The 12,377-nt window shown below is 45.8% G+C and overlaps 2 long non-coding RNA genes across 16 annotated transcripts in view; one reads left to right on the forward strand and one right to left on the reverse strand.

Annotated features, from left to right (window-relative positions):
• The window catches only part of LOC137852466 (uncharacterized), an 85,768-nt gene extending 79,148 nt beyond the window's left edge, over positions 1-6,620 (reverse strand). For all 14 annotated transcript variants that reach the window (XR_011093864.1, XR_011093865.1, XR_011093859.1 and 11 more), the window contains exons 1-3: positions 6,479-6,620; positions 5,132-5,705; positions 1,769-1,843 (exon numbers count right to left, since the gene is read on the reverse strand). This is a non-coding gene — a long non-coding RNA (uncharacterized lncRNA). The remainder of the gene's footprint in view (positions 1-1,768; positions 1,844-5,131; positions 5,706-6,478) is intronic.
• LOC137852507 (uncharacterized) overlaps positions 1-12,377 on the forward strand; it is a 62,108-nt gene that overhangs the window by 41,880 nt on the left and 7,851 nt on the right. Inside the window, exons 3-4 of one of the 2 annotated variants that reach the window (XR_011093892.1) lie at positions 4,027-7,133; positions 8,040-8,073. This is a non-coding gene — a long non-coding RNA (uncharacterized lncRNA). The remainder of the gene's footprint in view (positions 1-4,026; positions 7,134-8,039; positions 8,074-12,377) is intronic. The other variant, XR_011093891.1, reaches the window with a different exon arrangement.

Consider the following 12,377-nt stretch of genomic DNA (forward strand, 5'->3'; position numbering starts at 1 on the left):
TTCAGATCTGAGCCCCAACTCCTTACCCTGCTTGCATGCTGACTCACACTTTGGCGCTCGCCTGGCTCCAGCCTATTGGTTATCAGATAGGCAAAACTCAAGTACAAGACGCAAGGGACTAATGTGGATTCTCTCACCAGCTACACTCATGCGAGTATCGTGACTGAAGTACGAGATTAATTGTTTCATGAGGCAGAGTGTAAATAATTAAGTGCTTAAGGTTAATTTGAGAAGCAGGCCTCAAAAAGAAAACTAAAGGGAAAGTAGCTGAGGAAGAAAAAAGCAGCAGACTGTTGAATCTGTATTAAAAATAAATGACCTCTGGGTTATATCTCAATGCACTCTGCCTGAAAACTACTGCTTCTTTTTGGCTGAAGTATTAAATCTTATTTTTAATACATGAGATGGTAAATAACTCTGGCAAAGGTTAAATTCGGTCAGCGGTTGATGACAGTACTAAAGTAATCCTTAACGCAGGGTGTCGTTCAGCTATAGGCACACAGGGCTCACCATCTATCTCTTCTGCCTACTAAACACACTTGCACTTCCAAACCCACTTTGGTAAATAATTGGGAGAGGATTAAGACCCAGTACTCCAATCTCTATGGTAACAACCATAAACGTAGGAGGAAATGTGGAAATCATAAGCCGCTACTAGGGTTCTGTCCCTTTTACTCCTTCCTCTACAACACAGTTACTAAAGGAAAACAGAAACCGAGCCACTCGGTTCAACACAGTGAGCCAACAAAGTTCTGGGACATCTCTCAGCATCCTGTGAACTTCTGGTCATTGTGATCCATCTGCTAAGCTATGGATCGATCTGTACAGCGTTACTTCAAGCTGACATCTCTCTGACTGACCACGAAGCCAGCACCAACACTCAGCAATTATACTCTCCCATACGCTCCTGCCACTAATACTCCATCTTCCACCTACAGCTGTAAAAAAGGGAACTCCCTGTTTGTAAGATGCATGTTTAATAAATCCATACATCTAAGAATCACGACTTAATGTAGGTAGGGAGCTAGAGTAAGATTACAGACCTGACTAAGGCAGCGAGTTGGAGATAGAATTAGTTCCTCGACAGATTCATCACCCATTTCATAAAACGGTTAAATAATGTGCTGCTCTTTTTATGAGAATCGCGAGCATTACTAAAATTTAATAAATGTTTTGAAGCTCAGATTTCAAAATTTCCCAGAAATTAGGAAGCGAGGGAAGCAAATGAACAACTTACATCAAGCCATCTTAAAAGAAGTGAATCGAACAGCATAAAAGCAAACAAATTAGTGCTAGCTAAAGCATTTCCAGATCCCTCACTCCTGTATTAATTTCAATAGCACTTTGTTTAAATGCAGGCATACATATCCATGAAGTTTAAGCTTCAATCTTTCCAACAATTCCACTTTATCTGAGTTTTACCCCACCGTCTAGTGCTGCTGATAAAAATACTCATGTGGACAGAGTTCAGCACATGCACAGGACTAAAGCTAAAGCAAGTAATAAAGAAATTAGCTAATAAATTCAGTGTGTTACTAACCATTATTTTGAAAAGGAAAGGACAGGCAAGAAGATAATAAAGCTTGAGAAAGTAACAACTGATGTACTGGGGGGAAGATGGGAAATTAAATTATGGTCCCAGCAATTACCCTACAAAAATATCTAACTTTAATGCCAGTTAAATAACAGAATTGATGCTAGGGAGAAGAAAACAATAGAGCATCCCCTCAATAACTTCATAGTCACGATAACCACACTATTTTCTCACCATTTGATGAGTCCTCTTCAGTTCAAGGCTGAAGTTTGTGGGTACTGCAGAGAAGATCACTTTGCAACTGCTCCGCTGTAATTAATCCATAAAGAATGGGCTTCAGTTTTCACAGGTTACAACCCAGCGCTCTTCCCAACCAAGCAAATCCATTGCAAATGTACAATATTTAGAAGTTACAGTTATGCAAAACATTTTAGCAAAACTTCGCCACAGAACCCAAGTTCAATAACAAATCTTTCTTGAATCCTCATGGATGTGTTCATCATCATGAGGTAGGCCTACAGCTGTGTCAGAGTCAGTATCAGGTCTGAATGAAAATATGGTAAACCCAACTTTTTGGCTGTACCGTTAGTCTTATGTTATGCTGAGCATTTCAGACACTGAAAAAAAAAAAATAGATTGAAAGTTGGCTATTGAAAAATCAGGTAATCTAGGTAATCTACAGTAAAAATAATAGTAATTTAAAAAAAATAATAGGGTTTCCTTTCTCATCTATCTATTTATAGGAAAATCAATAAAGCAGATGCATGTCCTAATCCAGCACATACTTTTTGCAGTCCATACTGCCAAGAAAAGTACCCCTAGATCAGGTCTGAATTGGTGAGTTTAGAATTTTTTTCACTGCCACTGCAGCCTAGCGCCCAAGCGATCATAAATGGTGCACACTTTGGTCCTTCCTAAATTACAACCTCCATCATTGCTCGCAGACTGCAATGGCAAAAGTAATGAATTCCAAATCCTGTGTTTGTCAGGGCAAATCGGAGGCCGAATGACTACAGAAGGAAGCAGAAAACTCATAAATGAAAGAGGATGTTCAACTACAGTCACTAGATTATTAAACCGAAACCTTAAACTTCAACTGCTGTCAGATTTTCAGAAGAGGTCTGAAGGGAGGCCTAGCTGAATCCCTACCAGGGATCTAGCAAAGAAGCCTGGATAAGCACCAAGAGCAAGGCAGGGCTTAAATTAGAGAAACAAATATAAAAAAATGTTGGAATTCCCACTGGCTGCATGCACATATGCCATCCCAAGCCCAAAATAAGCCGTAGATGTGCAATTCTTGAGAACATTGTTATAATTGCTACGTGTGGGTGTATCTTGGCGCCCTCCTTTTGGTCCTGCTCACGTAGGAACTGGACCGGGGGAGTAACAGGCGAGCACCCAGGCAGACCAAAGCACCTAGCTAAAAAGTTGCCCGGTAATGACCCAACGCCAGTTTTCATTACAACAAATTCCTCTAATCCTCGCGGTTGTAAAATAAATCTTAAAAACACACAGCGAGGTAATTTGTAAAGTAATGCGTGCCTGAGTCAGAAGACAGCCTCCAGCTTTCTAATCACCCCCGGCTAGCTGGGAGCTTCTGTGCCATTTGGGGAGATGTGTATCTTGCTTGGGTTTTGCCACCTCCCAACTGGACCTAGGCAATTGGGTTTACCCAAACACCAAGTCGGCTGCAGAGAGGAAACTCAGGAAGCCGGAGGGGATGTCATCTCAGCAGTGGAGGTTATTACAAGTCCTTCTCTTCCACTCAATACTCATTTGCTTTAGAATTTTAAATTACAGATTCAGGGTCCCCAGATCCTCCAGGGCCTAAATCCAGGGCTCCCAAATGAATGCCAAGGCCTCTAAACCGCATCCAGTTGTCAACAGTTCCTCTCCTGACACAAGACAACTTGCACAACTAGGGGAGAAAAGCTAACATTTTTAGAGACAGAACATTCTCAGGGGCTGGTGCAAGTGTAGGGAATGAATACGCCTAGGAGCTAAGGGCCATCAGAACCCCCACCACATTTTGGCTTGAAGAACAAAACACATTACTCTGACCTTGCCTCACTAACATAAATGCACAACACGTATACGGAAAAAAAAAGGCAGATGAAATAAACTCAAAACATTCAGCTGCACATGCTCCTTCCCCTGGCAACAAGAGCCCAGATAATATGACAAACGCTGCTAACGTCACATGTTACAGTAGTGGGAGATTCTCCGAGAATATAATGACGCTCTCTGAGGACAGGCATCTCTCACAGGGGCCTGGCACCACTACAAGGTATGCAGGTACTGCTGTGACGAGAACTGTGTAAGGAAAGGAGTCCAGGAGAGAGGCTGCAGCTTTACCTCGTATCTGCTACCACAGCCGATCAGACTTCCACCCTTCTGATGAGCCCAAGTTATCTGGAATGGAAATCTGACCTAAAGAATTGACATCATTTTGGTGAGGCTCAAAATCCCTTTCCTCTCCCTTCTGTCCTCAGCTGTGTTCCTGCTGTGACTTTTTGGCTTCGCTAGTCACTGAGGAAACACACTGCTGATCCTCTCCCAGATGCTACAGCCAGAGAATGCAATACCCACCTCGTACTGCATGGATTATTAGACTAGAGCGACTGCCTTTCTTACTCCTCCTGATACTCAGTTAAATACTTCACCGTCCCGACCCTCAAATTATTATAATTGTGCAGGATTTAACTCACGTCCCAGAGATACAAATGGAAGATGTAGATCGAGCCCGTTGCATTCGGTTTATGTTTTGTGCAGTCCTAAGTAATACTGAGAATAAGGATTGTGTAATACAACTATCAGCTTAAGTCTGAAACACAAGAGCACAAGAAGGAACAGAGCCACTCGGTGTGCTTACACAGAACGAAATGCTTCTCAGCCTGTACAGGATCGGGGCCTGCGCGCGTTACGTGTGGAATCCGAGAGTGAGGATTAGATATTAGGGGATGTAAAAATCTCACTTTCATTAAAAATCGGAAGGAGACCTCAGAAAAGCCATCCGAAAGGACAATAGTGTGATTCATTTAAGAGAATACCCTGTCCCGTTAAACAGAATGTCACACTATCTGCTGTATCTTATTTCTATATTATGGTTGGAAAAAAAATGGGTGAAAAATAATAGCCAGAATTACTTTAGGGCAAAACTATACATAATCTAAGTACAGAGGAGTGGTTGTAAGCAACATCATAATTTTATATTTTTCTTTATTGCTTTCATTGCTATTTCTACTACAAAATTCTAATTTCACAGGCACATAACCTCCAGAAAAAAAAAGAAAAAAATTTGAAAAAAATATGAGACATTTGCTATCACTGTCTTCCGTCCAAAAGCACACTTTCTGAAAATTTCACTCACAATAATTTTAATAAAATAAGAGTGAAATTGAAAAATACTGCAAACCGCTTATATTTTCTCCCTTTCAAAGAAAAAGGTTTTATGAATTTCGAGTTTTGCATCTGGCTCATTTTCCCTGAGAACTCGCTTAAAAAAAAATAGGAATTAGTTTCTTGAATGATCCCGGGCTTGAAAAGCAAGGAAAATATCCGACATAAATGCATAATACTCGCTGTGTGATTACTTACACGTTGTTTTGCACTGCTTTTTCACTAAGGAGCTCCAGAATTACGTGTTTTTGTGTTTTGTTTTTTTTTTTTTTTCTGACTAGCAGCACAGTTTTCGTAGCCATGATGGTCTAAGCTCTGTGAGCCCAAAAGCTTGCTGTTCTCTCCAACTGTGTCAGTTGGTTAAAAAAAAAAAAAAAAAGAGGGGGAAGAGAGAGAGAGGAGAGAGAGAGAGAGAGAGAGAGAGAGAGATTGGCTCTCCCTACGGAATCTGCTGATATTTTCGTGGATTATTTTGGTGGATGCAGCTCTGGAAGCGGGCGGTGGGCTCCGGGGAAGCTCGGGCCTGCTGACACTCGGCTGCGAGGAGTCCAGCTGGGCTGTGCAGGACCAGGATCCGTGCGGGGAAGCTTTGCAGAGCCGGTGGGGAGGGAAGGCAGCAGCTCCTCAGCTCGCGTCAGGCACTTTCGAAAATCCTCCCCGAGCCGCGGCGGCAGCGGCAACAACAACAGCGTGCGGGTCCGGGCTGTGTGTGCGTCTTATGGGGGGGGGAAGCTCTGCTTTTTTATTATTTTTCCACCCTTTTCCAGCGAGCCTGCGAGGGAAGAAAAAAAAAATAAACCAAAACACAACTCCAAACGGCGTTAGGAGCAGCGAGGAGCCGCTCGCCGCGATGCGCTCGGGCTCGCTGCGGCCTGAGGGGAGCTATAAGGGGGGGGGGGGGGGGGGAGGCTCCTTCCTCAGCTCCTCAGCCCCAAGTCAAGTGCAAGAAGGGGGCTGAGCTCTCCCCGGGGCCGCTGTCGCCGTGAGGGGCAGGGGGCTGAGGCGGCTGCCGAGCAGCAGGTACCTCCCGCCGCCCCGAAAATGAAAGTTTGCCGCTCGTCCTCCCGGCGCTGCGAAACGGCCGGCGGCTGGGAGGTGGTGTGGAGGGAGGGAGGGAAGGAGGGGGGGAAGGGGGGGGGAGAAGTGCCGCTCCGTTGTGTTTCCCCGGTGTAAATGCGCGTTTTTGGGGTGTTTCCCCTCGGTTTTTGGGGCGCCCGGCGCGCTGCGGCTGCGGGGAGCCCACCCGCCCTCAGCCGGGATGGGCTGAGAGGGCTGAGGGGGCGATGAGGGGGTGATGGGGTGATGAGGAGCTGAGGTGGTTGAGGGGAGCTGAGGGGAGGTTTGGGGTTTTATTTTGGGGTGGTTTGTTGGGTTTTAGTGTTTTTTTTCCCCCGTGGGGGTGGGACGCGGGATCGAACCCGCGCCGCGCGGGCGCTCGGAGCCCTGAGGGGAGCCCTGAGGAGCCGGGACTGGGGGGGGGGGGGGGGCTCCCTATTCCCTCCCCTTATCCCCCAAAAAGCGCTGCCCCCCCCACACCCCTTGTACCTTGACAAGCCGGCGGGCCGCTCCGTCTCTCCGTGCTGTCCGCCTGTCTGTCCGTCCCGTCCCTCACCCACCTCGGGTGACATTTCCCTCCTCCCCCCTTGTCCCCCCCCCCCCCCCCATAACCAACCACCATATCAGCGGCGGTTGGGTCGGGAGCGCGCGCGGGCGGGGAGGGAGGGAGGGAGAGAGGGCGGGCTGCGAGCGGGGCGGGGGGGGGAGCAAAAAAAAAAAAAAAAGAAAAAAAAAAAAGAAGAAGAAGAAGGAGGAGGAAAAGGGGGGGGGGGGGGAAGGGCGGCACTGACAGCGAGCGCCGTGTCCGCGGCGCTGCCTCAGCCCCCCCCCCCCCCCCCCCCCATCAGCACCGCCACACTCCGCCCGCCCCCGAGCACCCCCCCCCCCCGTTCCCGGCATGCCCCGGGGCGGCGGGGCTGGCCCTAACGAATTTGAATGAAGAGCCCAGCTCTTTCGGCGCCATTTTCGAGTGGTGCCCCAGCGCGGCGCTGCCGCGGGGCCGCTCGCTGCCGCCGCCTCCCTCCCTCTCTCTCTCCCATCCCCTCCCTCCTCCTTCTTCTTCCTCTTCCAACGTCCCCTTCTCCTCCTTCACCTTCTCCTCCTTCGCCGCCGATTCGGGGATCCGGAGCCTCGGCTGCGGGCGGTAAGAGCCGCGGGGGGAGCGGGCGCGGTTTGGGGGCTGAGGGAGCCCCCCCTCAGCCCCCTCACGGGTCGGCTCCCTCAGCCCTGGGGGACGGGGCTGTGAGGTGAGGGCTGCGGGGCCGGCCCCGCCGTGTCGTGACAGGAGGTGACAGGCTCTCTCTTTTACCCCCCCCCCCCTCCACCCGCCTTCCTTTCCCTCTGTGGAAATTATTTCGGGGCATCCCCGCCTCGCCTTTCTCCCCCCCCCCTTGTGTTTTCGTAACCCGGATTAATGCCCCTCCGCGCTCTCTCTCTCTTAAAATATATAATATATATATAAAAAAAAAGGGACAACCTTCGCCGTGCTTCGCCTTCCCTCCGCCCGTTTCCGTGCCAGCGGCTTAACCCCTCCGCCCCCCCCTCCACCCCCCCCCACCTCCTTGAACCCCGTGTCGCGACATGAGCGCCTGTCGCGCCGCCTTCCCAACCCTCCCTGGGAGGCTGAGGGGGGGCGACACAGCACGGCCACCCCCGGCCTTGTCACCCTGCCTGTCCCCATCCCTCGGGAGCCGCTTAACCCCCTCAGGACCACCTCTCCCCCCCCCCCCCCCCCTTCCCCCTTTCCCCCTCCGTTTTGGGGCCACCCCTGGGCGATACCTTCCCCCTTTATTTTCTTTATTTTATTTTTTTCTCCTCATCCTCCAGCGCAGGATGCTCGGCTCCCTGTGCGTGTCCCCCCCCCCCCCCCGCCTTTCGGCTCCTTCCCCCCCCCCCCTCAGCCGGGAGCAACGAGTTAACGGCGGGGCGTAGGAGGGGAGCCGGGGTGCAGCGGGGCCGTACAAAAGCCCGCTGTGTGTGCTCGCCCGGAGCCTTAAAGCGAAATGCAGAAGTTTTTTTTTGTATGTTTTTTTCCCCCTTTTTTTTTTAGCCTTTCCAACACGGCAACTGGATCGCGATTCAAGGTATTTTTTTTATTATTTTTCCCTCCCCCCCCCCCCCCCCCCCACCTCCCCTTCCCTCCGTGTCACGCAGAAATACAATAGTCGGAGGAGGAGGCTCCGCCGAGTTGCCGTGCCTTGGGTTTTTTTTGAATCCAGTACACAAATTGCGCTTTTCCAGCCCCTTTTTTTTTCTTTTTTTTTTTTTTTTCCTTCTTTAATTTCCCTAGGAATAGCTGCGCCGCTCGCTCCCTACAATTTGTAGCTCCGTGCGCCGATAGCTAGGGAAACGCGGCGTAACCTCCGAAATCGCGATACTAGTAAGAGCCCCTGGAAATTTAGCACTTATTTCGGGAGGCTCGCGGCGCTACTTTCAGAGTGCTTCGAGAAACGGTTCGAGCAGTTAGCATGGGAATGTGCGCAGAGCTGTTTCATTCTGCCTCTGGACACTTGGAAAGGAGCAGGGCTGGAGGAGATTTGCACTATTGAGCGGTGCAAGCACACTCCCAGGCACTGACTTTCACTTTCAAGGAAATAACTGTCTTGCCTCATGGCTTATTTAGAGAAAAAGCTCTAATTCGGTGTCGTACAGGTGCGTATGCTTTTTTCCCCCCGCCGTCTGACAGCCGTGTTCGCTAGCGTGCAGTTTGTACCTATTTTCATTTTAATTAAAATCTCTGCTTGATACGTACTTGGCCGGATCAAACAATTGCTCTTTTTAGCTTTTTTATTTCTCAGCTGCACCATTCCCACATTTTATAATTACATAAAGGTGGGTGTGGCTAAAATGAAAGCAGCAAGCAATCTAGTATCAATCTATAGGGTATGTGGAGTAGCTTTTCCTTTCTTCTATTTGATGTACTCCTTCTTTTGAGATATTTGGGGGGAAAAATCACGTAGGCTGAATAGACCCTTGTAGAGCTGCTTGCATTTTTCACCTTAGTTAAAATGTCAAACATTAACAGGGATTACTTGGCCCTGCAAAAGTTACATTCGGAGGAAATATCAAATTAACTTAAAGATCTCAACGTATGTATTTGCATTATATCGCTAAGTGAAAGTTAGAGGTCTGTGCCTAATAGAATATTTCTTCGGTGTATACCATGTACTACCTATACATTATTTTTTTAAATTTTTTTTAATTTTTTTTTGTGGGACCCTTTATCTGGATTCTCAAGAAAAAAACCTCCAAATAAGCCCCAGTTGTTCTCTTATTTTTTATATTTTTTTCTAATTTTTTCAATATTTTTTAAAGGAAAAAAATCGCCCCGGAACAAAAAAAAAAAAACACACCAAGTTGTACTGAAAGTTTCCAAGAGCTACCCTTTGTGTTTATAGGTACAGATCTCCCGAAGCTTGGAATAACTCTGAGATTTTTAGTTTTCAGATATGTCGGTAATTTGAAAGTATGAGTTGTGTCTGACTGTGGTGTGTCTTGGGGGTAGAATTTCGTAGGAATCCTATTGTAGTAACATTTTAAAGGCACACTATGCGCTTACAAGGTGTACGGGGGATTTTTTCTATTTTTTTTGGATTTTTTTTTCCATTTTAGCTTCTGGAATTCTGGACTTCTTACTCCTCCATCCAAAATGTAATGCCATGGGAGGGGATTTGCTCCTCAATTGTAGCCTTTATTTCCTTAATTATCCTCGCAGTAATGAGTCCAATTCTGCAGCAAAGTACAAGTGGAGCTGCAAGCACACTACCTGTCCCCATACCCCCTGCCTGTTGAGCACTGCAGGGAAGGTGCACATCTCATCCATCCCCAGTGTCAGAAGCCACCCTAACAGGTGTATCACCGCTTTCCTGTGGCACTTTTATCTACCTACAAGCAGGCTACCTTTTCCTTCCCCAAAAGTTGTCCCATAACAGCATTTCTGTTGCAGGAACTTAGGGATTTTTATTTGCATTGGGAAGCAGTGAACCACTGAATGTGTGAAGGACAACAGGGGAGGTTAGCACTCTGTTCTCCAAGTATGCTGCAGATCCTCTGGGTCGGAGGTTTACTCATCCACCCATACCTAAGGCCCGGTGCTAGGCATTCCAGTAATCCTCATTTAGTACAAATTGTCACAGGTAAAATGCATCTTGGGCTTGCTTTTTCTGTCCCCGAAAGAAATGGGGAATGAAATTGGAGGCTTCTGTGTGGAAGCAGAAATATATTTTCTTGATATTTTTTACCAAGAAAAATAACTTGGTGTACACACACCCGACTTTTCCACAGATGCTGTGTGTGTGTGTGTATTATTACAGATTCTGGCCACTCAACATCTAACACTGGGACCTGATAGCAAAAATTATGCTATTTCTGTTATCAGGAATACTTGGGGAAATGCTGTTTGAACAGGCTGCCCAAATTACTTTTGTACATAGTCTTCTGTGACTCTTCTCACACAGACATCTAATTTTTTAATAGAACTAGTAATGTACTTTTAAGGCAGGGATAATTATGATGTGCCCCATAAATATGAAGGGGGCATCACACAGGGTGGAGATGTGTAGGCAGGGATTTCCAATAACTTTTTAACTCTGTGAAATTGTTGCTTTGCGATTTTATTTATTTATTTTGTGAATTATTGGCAGGAGCCCTGTAGAATTTTTAGGTAACTGATGCGTTAATACACAGCAAGCTAGATAGGCTTAAAAAGGGATCTAGATGGTGAAAAACATCTGAATTTTGGAGGTTGGGCGATTTCAGAAATGGTTAGATGGAGCTAGGTAGAAAAACCTCTGCCCATGTTTAATAGGGTGTCAGGCAACGTCTGTGCTGAATTTTTTTTAACCCTTCGCTGTGAGCTTTCAAAGCACTTGAATTGTGGTGTGAGAACCTCTGGGATGTATCTGTCGGTGGCACCCTAACAGTGCAATAGGTTTGATCTTAGGTTCGTGTGCTTGCTGCTGGGTGAGAACTTCCAGCAGGCTTGCCTGAACATTCGAGGGGAGAGCAGAACTTGAGCTCTAATGCAGCTAATTCTCAGTTTGACAGTTTTCTCCTTGAATATTAACATCTAACAATATTTTAGCATATCGTTTAAAAAGAGAGGAAAAGGTTATCTTTCCAGAGAGCCCAAAGTTTCATTACTTAGTATAATTCTGAACACTTCTTCATATCTCGGCAGGGAGCAGTTGCCAGTGTGTAGGGATGACCTCGCACACACGCAGACACACGTTTATTGCCACATATAGAACAGGAGAAAATGTAAAGCGTGTACATTTAGCTTTTATTTTGTTAAAAGCTTCCCGGGATGTCTCCTAAAACTGAAGATGATGCTGTTATATTGCTCAAAACTGAAAAATAGCAGTGACTTTCAGTGATCGTTATTAATGTCTAAAGGAAACCACTGTTAGAAATAGGCACGGGGTTTTTTTTCCCCTATTTAGTTTGTTTTCAGAAACTGCAATGAGTGTATCAACAGTAAATAGATTATTAATAAACTTTTCAACATCAAATCTAGTTGCAATTAATTATTTCGAGTGAGCTAAAACTCACTTTGAAGTCTCGACTGAGAAAAAGAGAATTACACAAGGATTAGAGCTGAACCTTATATTTTCATATTAGACGATTTTCTCTAAGTTTGGTTTCAATATTATCTTTCAGATTGTTAAATCTCAATATAAGCGTGGGGGGAACTTTTGAGAAGCATTTTTGTGTTTCTGGCTTAAAGGCACAAACTTATTTTTCTAAAAAAAACAAGAGGTGCAGCAGATGAGGTGTGATATACATGAAAATAAAGAAAATTCCTTTTTCTTATTAAAGCAGGGTGCTTGTTTGAGCTCCACAGCAGTGGAGATTTTTTTTACTATTTTTTAGAATATGATTAAGCAGCAAAGAGCAAAATTATCGAAATATTTGGAAGCAGGTGACCTGATCTAGGCATCTGCTGCTCATTTATTAGGCACTGGATGTGTCTTGTCATGGTATCTACAGTGAAAAAAAGTCCAAATAAATTTAAGAAATTGGCTGTGTGAGTGTGCAGTTTTCTCCAGTAGATATTTGGATATAGTTGCTGCCTATATCAAATTTTACTTTGTTCTTACCTGATTACTCTCAGGACTTTTTTTTTTTTTGAAGGGGGGGTGGTGTAAACTTTAATTTTATTTTTAATTTTTACTCTGAGTGTATTTTATGTCTCCACTATTTCCACCATGTGTTATAAAGAAACCAATATTTGTTCAGCTACATTTTAATAAAGGTAGTAATGGGGGTTGCCTTGAAGAGCAGAAATTAAAGCTCCTTAAAGAAAACACTCTAAGTTAAATACTTAATAGTCTGTAGAATATTTTGGGAAGCGTGACAGCAGTAATCACACATCCTTTAAGTAGTTTGT

This window comes from Anas acuta, chromosome 1 (genome assembly GCF_963932015.1).
Source record: "Anas acuta chromosome 1, bAnaAcu1.1, whole genome shotgun sequence".
NCBI lineage: Eukaryota > Metazoa > Chordata > Aves > Anseriformes > Anatidae > Anas > Anas acuta.